We start from the raw sequence: 14,536 nt of genomic DNA, 5'->3' as shown, positions 1-14,536 counted from the left end.
AAAAACAAAAAAAAAAGAAAAGAAAGAAAGAAAAAGAAAAAGAAAAAAATTTTAAAAGGGGGGATATAAAAATTCTGAAAGCAGGGCTGGAGGGATGGCTTAACAGAAAAGGCACTTGCCTACAAAGCCAAAGGACCTAGGTTCGAGTCCCCAGGCCCACATAAGCCAGATGCACAAGGTGGCACATGCGTCTGGAGTTCGTTTGCAGTGGCTGGAGGCCCCAGTGTGCCCATTCTCTCTCTCTCTTTCTCTCTATCTGCTTCTTTCTCTCTCTCAAATAATAAAATAAATTAAAAAAAAAGAAATTAAAAAAAAATTCTGAAAGCTCAATCAACAAGACATAGGTTATGCCAGGTGTGGTGGCCCATACCTTTAATCCTAGTGAGTTCAAGGTCAGCCTGGGCTAAAACAAGACCCTATCTCAAAAGAAAATGGAGATGGGGCCAGGAGATGGCTCAGTGGTTAAGGGCACTTGCTTACAAAGCCTGCCAGGATAAGTTCAATACCCCATGCCCACATAAAGCCAGAGGTACAAAGTGGCATGTGCTGGTGCTGGAAAAAAGTGACCGGAGTGCTCAGCACTGCAATATCTCTATCACACCTTCCAAGGCTCAGGGTCTAATGCAGGAGACGTGGTGGAAAGAATGTAAGAGCCAAAGGAAGGATAGGACTCCTTATAACGTGCTCCCTCCAGACACAAAATGGCCTGGATATCCATGACCTCACAGTGCCTGACACTACCTACACAAGACCATCATAAGAGGAGGAAAAAAGCCGGGCATAGTGGTGCACACCTTTAATCCCAGTACTCAAGAGGCAGAGGTAGGAGGATCACTGTGAGTTCGAAGCCACCCTGAGACTCCATAGTGAATTCCAAGTCAGCTTGGGCTAGAGTGAGACCCTACCTTGAAAAAATAAAGAGGAGGAAAAGACCATGACATCAAAATAAAAGAGAGACTGATTGAGATGGGGAGGGGATATGATGGAGAATGGAGTTTCAAAGGGGAAAGTGGGGGGAGGGAGGGTATTACCATGGGATTTTTTTTTTTATAATGAAGGAAGTTGTTAATAAAAATTTGAAAAAAAAGTTAAAAAAATAAAAAAAAAAACAAAGTGGCAAGTGTATCTCAAGTTCATTTGTAGTGACAAGAGATCCCAGCACACCCATTCCTTCTCTCATTTTTTTTCTCTTTCTCAAATAATCAAATAAAAATATTAAAAAAATAATGATATCAAGCTGGGCGGTGTGGTAGTACACGCCTTTAGTCCCAGCACATGGGAGGGAGAGGTAGGAGGATTGCCATGAGACTACATAGTGAATTCTAGGTCAGCGATTAAGGCACCTGCCTCTGAAGTCTACAGACCAAGGTTTGATTCCCTAGTACCCATATAAAGGATGCACAAAAGTGGCACATACATGGAATTTGTTTGCAATAATCTCTCTCCCTGTCCCTCTCTGCTTCTAAGTAAATAAATAAAAATAAGCCAGGCATGGTGGTGCATGCCTTTAATAAATAAATAAAAATAAAAAGCACTAAAATAAACCCATAAATTCAGATAACTACAGTCACAACTTCACATACTCTTTCCTTTATTGCTATCATTTGCTGGTTTGTGTTGAAGACCTCAGAATGCAAAGACCACATACCAGCAAGCACTTCACACAATGCAGGCTGTGCATTGTTTAAGTGAGATTTATTTTAAAGTTTTAAAACATAATTTATTTTTATTTGAGAGAGACGATAGAGTAGAAAGAGAGAATGGGCACAAATGAACTCCAGACACATGCGCCACCTTGTGCATCTAGCTCGTGTGGTCCTGGGGAATTGAACCTAGGTCATTTGGCTTTGCAGGCAAGCACCTTAACTGCTAAACCATCTCCTCCAGAAGGAATGCCCTTGTGGGAAATGGAAGGCAAGAATGTAAACAGCATCATAGGAGGTCTTGGAGGGTGACCAGCAGGAGGGGAGAAGAGAATTTTGAAGGGTAGGTGGGAGAGCAGTTTGTGAACAAAGAGCTGGGGAGGCAGAGCCATGGCAATGGCTGTGAAATGCCATGCCAATTACCACTTTCCCCTTTCTTTCATCCACCTACAAAACAATGGATGGCATTCTTTTGGCATGACGAATGCCTGAAGGCGGGAGAGTTTGGGGGAGGAAACTACTGCTTCTCCATCCCACACGGAATCACATGGTGTGTCCACATCCCTTGCCCAGGCTGTGACTCAGTAGAAAGCACTGAAGTGAGTGGCTGCTGCCCAAATCCAAGCCTGTGGGGGAGCTGAGGGCATAACCCACATTCAGTGGCTTTTTTTTTTTTTTTTTTCGAGGTAGGGTCTCATTCTGGTCCAGGCTGACCTGGAATTTTTAACTATGTAGTCTCAGGTGGCCTCGAACTCTCGGCGATCCTCCTACCTCTGCCTCCCAAATGCTGGGATTAGAGGCATGCACCACCACGCCCGGCTACAACCCACATTCAGGCATCCCACCCAAGCCACTACAGGGTCCTAATGAAGGGGGTTTGGCCACCTGTTCCCTCATGACCTACAAACTTCAAAGACCCTTTGACTAAACTCCATTAGGCCCTGAACCTTCTTCTAGACCTATCTGTGTACTTCCTTGCAAAATCTAGTTTTACATTACAGGCTATTGTCAAGGCTCTTGGTTTCCCACCACAAATAGATGGTAAGACCCTATTGGTGAAGACTCCACATGCCTGGGTTGCAAAGTCACTGAGGAATCAAGCTGGAGCTGAACTGAAAACCTCCTCCCTGTAGACCAGCTGACAGAAAGCTGCACTGCACGCAGCCTATGGGAGACAGAAGTCATCAATGATGAAAACAGTGGACAATGGAAACCTCAAGTTTGGCCAGAGAGGCCAAATGACTGAATGGTGCAATAGTGTCATGTCTGTTATGGGGAAACCAACTGCTCTCTAATTGGACTGGAGGTCCACTCTATGGGAGGGAATACATGCCTGGTACTAAACCTAATCAAAAGCCTATGGTGGGCGAGGTCATGAGACTTAGGAGTGTAATGCCTGCTTTTGTCTGGCTAAATGCATATATTATACTCACCAAACTGCCCTGAAAGCACTTTACTGAACGTTCATACCCATATTCTAATGCTACTCTCACTTCTGGTTAGAGAAGCTTCTCTTTTCAGATAGCAGTGATCACTGGGATGACTCAAAAGGCACCATAGTGCTAAGAAGTGACAGAGGAATGCTCAGCACTGAAACATCTCTATTACACCCTCCAAGGCTCAGAATCCATCGAGGATGAGGTGGTGGAAAGAATGTAAGAGCCAAAGGAAGGGTAGGACTCCTTACAATGCAACTGTCCAGACAGAAATTGGCCTCGATATCCATGACCTTGCAGTGCCTAGCAATACCTTCACAAGACCCTTGTAATAGGGGAGAAAAAGATGATGACATCACAATAAAAGAGACACTAACAGAGAGAGGGAGGGGATATGATGGAAAGTGGAGTTATGAAGGGGAAAGTGGGGGAGGGGAGGGAATTATCATGGTTTATTGTTTGTAAGTATGGAAGTTGTCAATAAATCTAGTTTTAGAGCCGGGCGTGGTGGCGCATGCCTTTAACCCCAGCACTCGGGAGGCAGAGGTAGGAGGATCACTGTGAGTTCAAGGCCATACTGAGACTACATAGTGAATGTCAGGTCAGCCTGAGCTAGAGTGAGGCCCTACCTAGGAAAACTAAACTAAACTTTAAAAAAAAATGTAGTTTTAGACAAAGAAACCTGCTAAATCACTTTAGCTAGAAGCCCCATGTCTTGATATCTGAATCATCCTGGTTTGGTAAGATTCCACAACTTCCATCATCCCCTACATAACAACTAATCACCCTGGCCATCTTCAGCAAGAATCCTGTTAGATTGGTTTTGACAGAACCTCCCTTAACTGTGATGCTTCCCTTTGGGAATTTTCCATGCCCTGACTCTCACCTCACTTCTCCACCACAAAGTCTCACTCATCAGGTCTTCATGCTGCTTTCAGGGCTCAGGCCTGTCTCTCTCTCCCATTGCAAGAGCCCAGCAGGAGCTATGGTCCGTACCCCAACAGTGATGGGCTTTCTTTGTGGTGCTTCACCTAGTATTAAAGAACATTTCTCCTCTCTTCCTTTCTTTTTCGCTCTTTCTTTCTTTTGAAAAGCATCCCATGCAACCCAAGAAGCTATCCTCAAACTCACTATGTAGCCCAAAATGACCTTGAACCTCTGACCTCCTGCTTCCACCTCCTGAGTGCTAGGATCACAGACATGTGCCACCACACACCCAATGTATGCACTGCTGGGGATGGAACCCAGAGTTTCGTGCATTCTAGGCAAATACTCTACCCACTGAGCTACATCCCCAGCACCTAAGTTTTGCATTAACAGTGAAAGTGCCGGGCCTGAGAGTTTGCTTCCATAGGCTTGAAGTGGGGCTGATTGTCCATGGCATGTGTGGGGATGCAGCTCAGTGGTTAGAGTGTCTATTTAGCATGCATAAAGCCCTGAAGTTGACCCCCTCGCCCCCAGTACCACATAACCAGGCATGAGGGAGTATGCATGTAATCTGAGCACTCGGGAGGTAGAGGCAGGAAGATCAGAAGTTCAAGATCATCCTCAACTACATACCAAGTTTGAGGTCAGCCTGAGCTCCATGAGACCCAGTCTCAAAATAGAAAAAGGAAAAAGAAAAAGAAAGTGAGGGCTGGAGAGATGGCTTAACAATTAAGGAGTTTGCCTGCAAAGCCTGAGGACCCCGGTTCAATTCTCCAGGACCCACATAAGCCAAATGCACAGATGGCGCATGCATCTGGAGTTTGTTTGTAGTGGCTGGAAGCCCTGGCATGTCCATTCTCTTTCTTTCTCTCTTTCTCTCTCAAATAAATAAATAAAGTATATAAAAAGAAAGTGATTTGATACTGCCAGTAGTATCCTTCCGAACAGCATCTAATGCTTGGTACACTGAAATGGGACGGGGGTTAAAACTGATGACACTAAGAAGGCTAATGCCTATCTGTAATCCCAGCTAATGGGGAAAGCTGAGGCAGGAGGATTGTAAATTTAAGGTCAGTCTTTGCTATAGATTGAGCTTAATATCTGCTAGTATAACATAGTAAGACTTTGTCCCAAAATAAAAAGTAGAACAGGAGCCAGGTATGGTGGTGCATGCCTTAACTCCCAGCACTCAGGAGGCAGTGGTTAGAGGATCATTGTGAGTTCCAGGCCAACCTGGGACTACATAGTGAATTCCAGGTCAGCCTGAGCTAGAGTGAAAACCTACCTTGAAAAAAAAAATGAAGAAAGGAGGCTAGCCTAGAGGTACAGCCCTTACCTAGCATGCAGGAGGCCTTAAGGCTTAAACCCCAATATAGCATGATGGAAGGAAGTGATTGCAAATACAGAGCCAGGTATAACCAACCTGCACAGGTAGTGGCTGGGTAGCCATGCATAAGAAATTTCAAGTCCTCACTAGGGTGAATCAAGGGTCACCATAGGGCTAGACAGATGGCTTAACAGTTAAGGCCCTTGCCTGCAAAGCCTAAGGACCCATGTTTGACTCTCCAGGTCCCATGAAAGCTAGACACTTAAGGTGATGCAAGCACACACATGCTCACAAGGTGGTGCACACACATCTGGAGTTTGACTGCAGTGGAGGGAGGTATTGGTGCATCAATGCTCTCTCTCACAACACACATAAAAAACAAAACAAACAAACAAACAAAAAGGCGTCTGTTGGATTTACCTCAAAAAAAAAAAAAGCCACCATAGTGCTAAGAAGTGACAGTGGACTGTCAGCATTGAAACAACTCTATCACACCCTCCAAGGCTCAGGGTCCATTGTGAAAGAGGTGGTTGAAAGAATGTAAGAGCCAAATAAAGGGTAGGATTGCTGACAATTCAATCTTTCACACAAAATGGCCTTGATATTTATGACCTCACAGTGCCTGACACTACCTACACAAGACCGTAATAGAGGAAAAGATGATGACATCAAAATAGAAGAGAACCGGACGTAAAAAAAGAAAAAAAGAAAGAAAGAAAACACAGGACTTCGCTGCCTGAGACCAATGTTCCTCAGGAGCAGGGAAAAACAGTGGCTCTGGGCACCCAGGCCAGTGCTGGTTCCCCAAACCAAGAAGGTCCACCACCCCACCTTCATCTCCTCTTCCTCCCCACCCACTCCTACAGGACCTGTTGGGGGATCTAACATACTTCTCAAGGAGACAAATCCTGCCTCCAGCCACTCTAACCATCCAGCCTAAATACCTAAGCCCACCACAGTGATATCTTGAAGACAGCCATGGACCAAATCTGAACTCACCATCAAGCTAGCTGAGGGTCCCTGGGGGTTCTTTGTCAGGAAGTCTGACACCAGAATGAACCCAGGACCCCCTAATCTCCCCCCCCCCACCGCTGGGATACAACCCACCTGGGCCTAACCCAGGCTCCCGGCAACCGCAGGACTGCAGTCACTAATGACCTGGGAGCCTGACTTAAGGCTGGAGCCGCCGCTCCTGCTTCCAGACCCTGGCAGGCAGCCCCGCATCTGTCCACCCATGGGGTTACCAGTAAGCCTCCCTCCAAGGGTCACCTCCCGCTTTCACCTCTCTACAGGCTTCCTCCGTCCACCTCTCCTCAGGCTCTTCTTCCCAGCCTGCCCCACCCCGGTTTCTCACTTCCTTCTTCTCTCTCAGGCTGCCCACCCACACGCCCCACCCACAAGGGACTGGGTGCTAGGAGATCCCAGGAGGAGAAGCCCCAAGCCCCTGTAGAGCTGCTGGAGGTCTGTTCCTCAGGTGCTCAGGAAGGCTAGAAGTCCCACCCCAGCCTAGTCTCCATGGCCTCAAGCCAGGGAGGCCCTGGGGACAGCACTGGAGACAGGCTGGCCAGTGAAGCCCTGTTCCTCACTCACAGCCCAGGCAGACACACACTACTGCGCTCCCGCAGCCCCTGCCACTGCTGATGAGTCACAGTTCCTGGGTGGGGTCACTAGCTCTGCACCACTGTTTCCTCCTCTCCCTGTCTTGTCTCTCAACTTGCCTGAGTGCATGTGAACTTTTTTTTTTTTTTTCTCCAGGTAGGGTCTTGCTCTAGCCCAGGCTGACCTAGAATCACTATGTAGTTTCAGAGTGGCATTGAACTCACAGCCATCCTCCTACCTCCACCTCCTGAGTTCTGGGATTAAAGGTGTGTGCCACCATGCCCAGCGATTCACTTAAATATATATATATTTAATTAATTAATCTATTTGAAAGAGAGAAAGAGGCAGGGGGAGAGGGAGAGAATGGGAGCACCAGGGCTTCCAGCCCCTGCAAGTGAACTCCAGACTCATGAACCTCCTTGTGCATCTGGTTTACATGGGTCCTGGAGAATTGAACCGGGATCCTTTGCCTTTGCAGACAAACACCTTAACTGCTAAGCCATCTCTCCAGTCCCCATTCACTTTTTTTGAGACAAGATATCTCATTGGCTTGAAGATCACCAAATAGACAAGAATGGCAGGTCAGCTACCTTCAAGGATCCTCCTGTCTCCACCTCCACACCCAACTTTTAAAAATTTATTTGTGAGAGACAGCGAGAGAGAAAGAGAATGGGTGCACCAGGGCCCCAACCAGAACATGAACTCTAGACACAGGTACCATTTTGTGCATCTGGCTTTATGCGGGTACTGGGGAATTGAACCTGGGCCATTAGACTTTGCAGACAAGCACCTTAACCTTTGAGCAATCTCTCCAGCCCACCACACCCTACTGTTTTTTTTTGTTTTTTGTTTTTTTTTGGCTTTTCAAGGTAGGGTCTCCCTCTAGCCCAGGCTGACCTGGAATTCACTATGTAGTCTCAGGGTGGCCTCAAACTCACTGCAATCCTCCTATCTTTGCCTCCCGAGTGCTGGGATTAAAGGCGTGCACCACCAAATGTGATCCAAATTTTTTTTTATAGCAGGAAAAGAGAGAGAGAAAAGGCATGCCAGAGCTTACTGCCACTGCAAGCAAACTCCAGATGGATGTGCAATGGCTGGAGGCCCTGGCATGTCCATTCTCTCAATCTGCCTCTTTCTCTTTCTCTCTCTCTCAAGCAAATAAATAAAAAGAGGGCTGGAGGGATGGCTTTACATTTAAGGCGTCTGCCTGCAAAGTCAAAGGACCCAGGTTCACTTCCTCAGGACCCACGTAAGCTGTACAAGGTGGTGCATGTATCTGGAGTTCATTCTCTCTCTCTCTCAAATAAATAAGATATAAAAAATAAAAATAAACAAATAAAAATAAAACAGAGTACTAGACAGATGTGGAGTTTGGGTGTTTTGGCAGAACATTTGTTCAAGACAGGAGCTTACCATGTAACCCAAATTGGCCTCAAATTTGTGGTCCCTCTGCCCTCATCTCCCAAGTGCTGGGACTACAGGCATTTATCACCATGCCTGGATGGGTGTTTCCATGAGCTAACACACCCCTGGAACAAGATGGGACAGTAAATGTTCTCTCCAAATAAAATAGCCGATAACTGGCATCCAAGTGTCTTCATGGGCCGTGACAGTTTAAAAACAGGGTCATCTACCAGGGAGACTCAAAACTCTCCAAAGTGCTCAGAAGAAATAACAGTGGAGTGTTCAGTACTGAGACATCTCTATCACACCCTCCAAGGCTCAGGGACCTTTGTGGAAGAGGTTCAGAAAGAATGTAAGAGGGGGCTGGAGAGATGGCTTAGCGGTTAAGCGCTTGCCTGTGAAGCCTAAGGACCCCGGTTCGAGGCTCGGTTCCCCAGGTCCCACGTTAGCCAGATGCACAAGGGGGCGCACGCGTCTGGAGTTCGTTTGCAGAGGCTGGAAGCCCTGGCGCGCCCATTCTCTCTCTCCCTCTATCTGCCTTTCTCTCTGTGTCTGTCTATCTCAAATAAATAAAAAATAAAAAAAATTTTAAAATACATTAAAAAAAAAAGAATGTAAGAGGGCTGATGGGATGGCTTAGCGGTTAAGACATTTGCCTGCAAAGCCAAAGGACCCAGATTCGATTCCCCAGGACCCATGTTAGCCAGATGCACAAAGGGGCACACACATCTGGAGTTCGTTTGCAGTGGATGGAGACCCTGGCGTGCCCATTCTCTCTCTCCCTCTCTCTCCCTCCCCCCCCCCGTGTCTCTTTCTCTCTGTTGCTCTCAAATTAAAAAAAAAGAAAGAAAGAAAGAAGAAGTGTTGGATATCTCATGTATTTTATCGAATGCCAAAAATTAACACAATGGCTACACCAGTATACTCTTACACCACCATATGTTAAAAGCCATACATACATACATACACACATACACACATACATACATACATACATACATCTACTGAGGGGGCTCGAGGGATAGGTCAGCAGTTGAGATGCTTGCTCGCAAAATCTAACAGCCTGGATTCAATTACCCAGTGTCTACATTAAGCCAGATACACAAAGTGGTACATGCATCTGGAGTTCGTCTGCAGAAGCAAGAGGCCCTGGCATGCCCATTCTCTGTCTGTCTCTTTCTTCTTGCAAATAAATAAATTCTTTTAGAAATGCCAGGTGGACATGGTGGTGCATGCCTTTAATCCCAATACCTGGGAGGCAGAGGTAGGAGGATAGTTGTGAGTTCAAGGCTAGCCTGAGACTACATACTGAACTTCAGGTCAGCCTGGGATAGAGAGAGAAAGAGAAAGAAAGAGAGAAAGACAGAAAGAAAGAGAGAGAGAGAGGAAAGGAGGGAGGGAGGGAGGAAAGGGAGCAGGGCGTGGTGGCGCATGCCTTTAATCCTAGCACTTGGAAAGCAGAGGTAGGAAGATTGCCCTGAGTTCGAGGCCGCCCTGAGACTACATAGTGAACTCCAGGTCAGCCAGAGCTACAGTGAGACCCTACCTTGAAAACCATATATAAATATTTAAAAAATAAAATAGGGGTCTGGAGAGACGGCTTAGCCATTAAGGCACTTGCCTGGAAAGCCTAAGGACCTGGATTCGATTTCCCAGTTCCCATGTAAACCAGATGCACAAGGTGGTGCACGCGTGTGGAGTTTGCAGCGCCTAGAGGTCCTGGCACGCCCATTCTCTCCACCACCACCCCCAATAAATAAAATAAAATAAAGAGTCAGGTATGGTGATGCACGATTTTAGTCCTACCTCTTGGGAGAGTGAAATAGGAGGATCACCATGAATTCACAGCCTACTTGAGGCTAGAGTGAGTTCCAGGTCAGCCTGGGCTAGAGTGAGGCTCTACCTGGCAGGGAGTGGGGGTGTTGTACATTACTTACAAGCTGTACTTCCTCAGGTCAGTGATTCAGTGCTTTGTAGCCTCCGTGTGTCCTCCAATCTGTAAAATGGGCATACAGGTGAACGTGAAGGTTGAAAGAGGCGCTACAATCAGTGAACAAATAACAGGAGCTTGATAAATCTAGACTCTCTCTGCTCTCTAGTCTGCCATCCACCTCAGCAGTGAGTTTCTTAGGAGGCCTCTGTAAATGAAAGCAGCACCTGTTCTAGCAATCCCTGTCAGTCCTCCCCTCCCTCCCCACCTTTCCTGTGCACCCACTCAGGGCACAGGGTGAAAGAGAATCACAGTTGTGTTAATGACAGCCCTATCACCACTAGAAGAAAAACTTGTCAATTGGTAAATATTGTCTTTTTGTTTTGTTTTGTTTTTGTTTTTCAAGGTAGGGTCTCACTCTAGCCCAGGCTGACCTGGAATTTACTATGTAATCTCAGGGTGGCCTCGAACTCACGGCGATCCTCCTACCTCTGCCTCCCGAGTGCTGGGATTAAAGGCGTGTGCCACCTCGCCCGGTTTAAACCTGGAATCTCAAACTAGGGAATTGGAGGCAGGAGGATCAGGAGTTCAAGATTATCTTCTGCTATTTAGTGAATTCGAGGCCAGAATGGAGGACTTGAGACCTTGAGGGAGAGAGAGAACCAAGTTTGTGAGACAGCTTCTCGCCTCATTCCCTTCCCCCTCTCCCTGCAGAACTGCAGGATTTTGTCCCAAAGATAAGAAAGTGCCTCTTTGCCTGCGGGCCCTCCCCCAGGATGGAGATCCAGCCGAAGCTGGGTCCCGGGGAGCCAGGCGTCCCCGGTAAGTAGCCGACCCCCAGAGCAGGAGCCCGCCCGGGACCACTTGCCTGCCCGCGGGTCTGACTCCGGCAGCCTGGCGCAGCCCCAGCCCGCCTCCACCCACGTCGGGAGCCGTGAGTCACGGGAGGGCGGGCCTGCAGTCCCCGCGGGCGGGCGAGGGCTCGGCTCAGTGTCCACAGCGCCCTGGCCTCCAGCGGGCTAGCCCCTGCTGTTGGTGGAGCAGCACGTCTGCCGCCCTCATTCCTGATGAGCGGAGGGAGAATTCTCTGGAAGGTTCAAAGGGAGCAAATCTTGCCTGCAGTGTCACAGTACAGGATTGTCACCCAGGCTATCCTGAGCCGCACCCCATTTTCCTCTTGGCTCGGAGGAAAACGGGCCTTCCAGACAGCGGACTTTCTTGACCTAGGCCATCAGACAGTAAATGGTCTACCCTTCTACCTCGCCTCCTATACCCAGCGGGCGAGCCCGTGCGCAATGCCAGCTGCCATCTGAATGGGCAAGGGGCCAGACTCGGTGGTAGAAGGGCTCTTAGAAAAATGGTTTAGCAGTTAAGGCGCTTGCCTGTAAAGCCAAAGGACCCAGGCTCAATTTCCTGGTGCCCAGATAAAGTTGCACAAGGTAACTCATCCACCTAGAGTTCGTTTGCAGTGGTCAGCACTTGAGAGGCAGAGGTAGGAAGATGGCCATGAGTTCGAGGCCACCCTGAGAATACATAGTTAATTCCAGGTCACCCTGGGCTAGCGTGAGACAGTACTTTGAAAATAATAATAATAATAATAAAAAGAAACAAAAAAAATAAAACCAAGAACAAGAACAAAGTATCAAACTACATATGTGTGATTTGTGCCTTTCATTGCAGTTTGAGCTCAACCCCTGTAAGCTTTTTGCATGTTCTGGGAGGGCCACACCCAGCAGAGCCTTGGTGAAGCCCAGCTGTGTGGAAGTGGGCCAAGAGCCATAAGTTGCCTCTGGTACAAATCACTTTTGCAAGTGTAATGAAACTGGAAAGTCTTCCCTTGGGGGTGCTGGCTGTAGACCTCATGGCCCGTGGCTTTGATAGCCAGAGCACCTGGGGCACACTGAAGAAGGGGTGTAAGAGGGATATGTGGGTCCTGTAGGCTGGACAGATTCTGTCAGAATGGGTAGACAGGCAGAGGGACGGTGGTTTCTGAGCCTTGCTGGGTTCCACAGGACATTTCCAACCAAAGGTCCATGACCCAGCCACCCGAGGGCTGCAGAGATCAGGACATGGACAGTGACGGAGCTTATCAATATCAAGAATATAGTCAAAAAGAGAAAGTTGAAGGGCCAAAAAATCCCAGATGAAGGAGTCGTTTTAGAAGGTGAGGAAACAAGTCACACCAATAAGGACAAGACGGAGCAGGGAGAGCAGAAAGTCAGATGAGCTCACGAGTGAAGGTGACTCCGGCAGTCTGAGCAGCAGCGATGCGGATTTGCTTACAAGTGACGAGGGAAGACGAGGTGATGATGAGCAGTGACTGGTTCTGTGAGAAGGAGTCAGGTGGAGCATGTGGATCTCTGGCATCGTGCCATGATGGGAAAAGGAAGATCCTGCAGAGCTGGACAGAGATGTGCCAGACCCCGTCTTTGAAAGTATCTGGTTCTTTCCCCCTCATGCCACATCCGGGCAGAAGAGGTTTCCAAGCTAGACTCAGCCGCCTTCATAGAATGCCTTCAGAGAACATTAAAAACTCTGGAGGGATTCCAACTTCAATGGCTACAAACTGGACCAGTGAGATTCCCCTATAAACAAATCTAATGCTAATAATTAGTTACGTTTTATTTTAAACACGTGGGGAATGACATTCGAGGGGTCCTGGCTCCTGTCCTCTTCCCTGGAGGAAGATCTTTGAAGTAAGAGCCTCTCTGGTGCATACGTGGGCTGTTTTTGATAGAGGACTGTTTTCTTCCTTTTAGCCAAAAGTGAACCTGATGGGGGAGGCTGCAAAGACCTAGATTGGCCCAGGGTGGATAGAAACTGCTGTACATTTTATATATTTTTCTCTTTCATGATTTTTTTTATGTTGAATCCACTTGTGTATTACTTGTTTTGCCAAAATGGTAACAAAAGATAGAAGATTGAAACCTTCTAGATTTATCCTAAGCATTCCTTAATGTTTTCTGTTGTAACTGGTTAAGAGTTAATTTCTATATCGGACTGTTATAAATAATGATGTGATATATGGCCAGTTAGGGTTCATTTTATGAGAAGTATCCCGTGACTCACATATTTGCATTTTGCTCAGGGTGTTTCATCAAGGGATAATTTAAGTAATAGGTGAGGTTGAAATCTCGGCTGAAGTATGATATTTGGTTTAGTTTCCATTTTACTTGGATAATGGATCTATATTGCAAGCCCTTTGTATTACACAGTATCATTTTAATTGTGAACAAAAATCATCCTACCTCTGACCCAGCAGGATGAGAACTAGTGTGTATTAGTAGGAACATTTGCTATTACCTTTTCAAAGGCCATTTGTTCTGGTCTAGAGCTTGGTGAAACCTGGTAATTTAACAAATACTGTGTGACTGACTCATTGTCATTTCCAAAAGTGAGAGCTGCTTGCTTATTCTTTGATTGTCAGACCATTGTGTATCACTGAATTTCAGAAATACATGAGCTCATTTTCACCAATCAGGGAGGAGATGTAACATCCCTGTTGATGGTATCATTTAGACATCGTACTTGTTCAAGCCATTTTACTTCTCTTAAATAGTTATACTTAATATTTTTATCAAGTTCCAATCACTGATGAAGTTGATATGATTTAAGATTTGTGTTTTTGTAATATATGGTTTGACTGTAAAATCAGCAGCTAATGGCTAAATTAGATATGAAAAAGAAACTTCAAAGCTGACATTGCTTTTACCCAAAGCTGTTACTGTGTGAAGTATTTTAGGATATATTAAGCAGGAATATATGACCTCCCCTTTAGATTGCTTATCTAAATGGGAGGATTAAAAATCACACAATGCGGGGCTGGAGAAATGGCTTAGTGGTTAAGCACTTGCCTGTGAAGCCGAAGAACCCTGGTTCCAGGCTCGATTCCCCAGGACCCACATTAGCCAGATGCACAAGGGGGGGCACACATCTGGAGTTCGTTTGCAGAGGTTGGAAGCCCTGGAGCGCCCATTCTCTTCCAATCTCTCTCTCTGTCTCCCTCTCTCTGTCTGTAGCTCCCAAATAAATAAATTAAAAAAAAAATCACACAATGCAACTTCGAGTCTCTTTACCTATTGAAAAGTACAATCATGTGGTGTTTAGTCATTGTACATAAGTCTTTCTTTGTATGCTATGTCTTGGAGGAAAAAAAATCATGTTTTTTTTTTCTGAATTACATGACTGTTCTTTTGTGTAATAACTGTTGTTTAGATTTAAATAAGTCACTTTAAAACCTTGGCCTATGCACTTTGTCTTACCAATCATG

At 46.5% G+C, this 14,536-nt stretch overlaps 1 protein-coding gene and 1 pseudogene across 4 annotated transcripts in view; one reads left to right on the top strand and one right to left on the bottom strand.

Moving 5' to 3' along the window:
- Nucleotides 1-14,536, bottom strand: part of Capg (capping actin protein, gelsolin like) — a 36,536-nt gene that overhangs the window by 11,452 nt on the left and 10,548 nt on the right. The window contains exons 1-2 of one of the 4 annotated variants that reach the window (XM_045153080.1): nt 11,135-11,181; nt 10,274-10,332 (exon numbers count right to left, since the gene is read on the bottom strand). The gene's annotated coding sequence lies outside the window, so the exon portion shown is untranslated. Of the gene's footprint in view, nt 1-6,615; nt 6,667-10,273; nt 10,333-10,755; nt 10,921-11,134; nt 11,182-14,536 lie in introns of those variants that run through there. The other 3 variants (XM_045153081.1, XM_045153079.1, XM_004660528.2) reach the window with 3 other exon arrangements.
- LOC101612766 lies at nt 11,043-12,857 on the top strand (annotated as a pseudogene).

Source organism: Jaculus jaculus, chromosome 6 (assembly GCF_020740685.1).
Source record: "Jaculus jaculus isolate mJacJac1 chromosome 6, mJacJac1.mat.Y.cur, whole genome shotgun sequence".
Taxonomy (NCBI): Eukaryota; Metazoa; Chordata; class Mammalia; order Rodentia; family Dipodidae; genus Jaculus; species Jaculus jaculus.
Note: the sequence above shows the minus strand (reverse complement) of the source record. Positions and strands in the feature narration are given on the sequence as shown.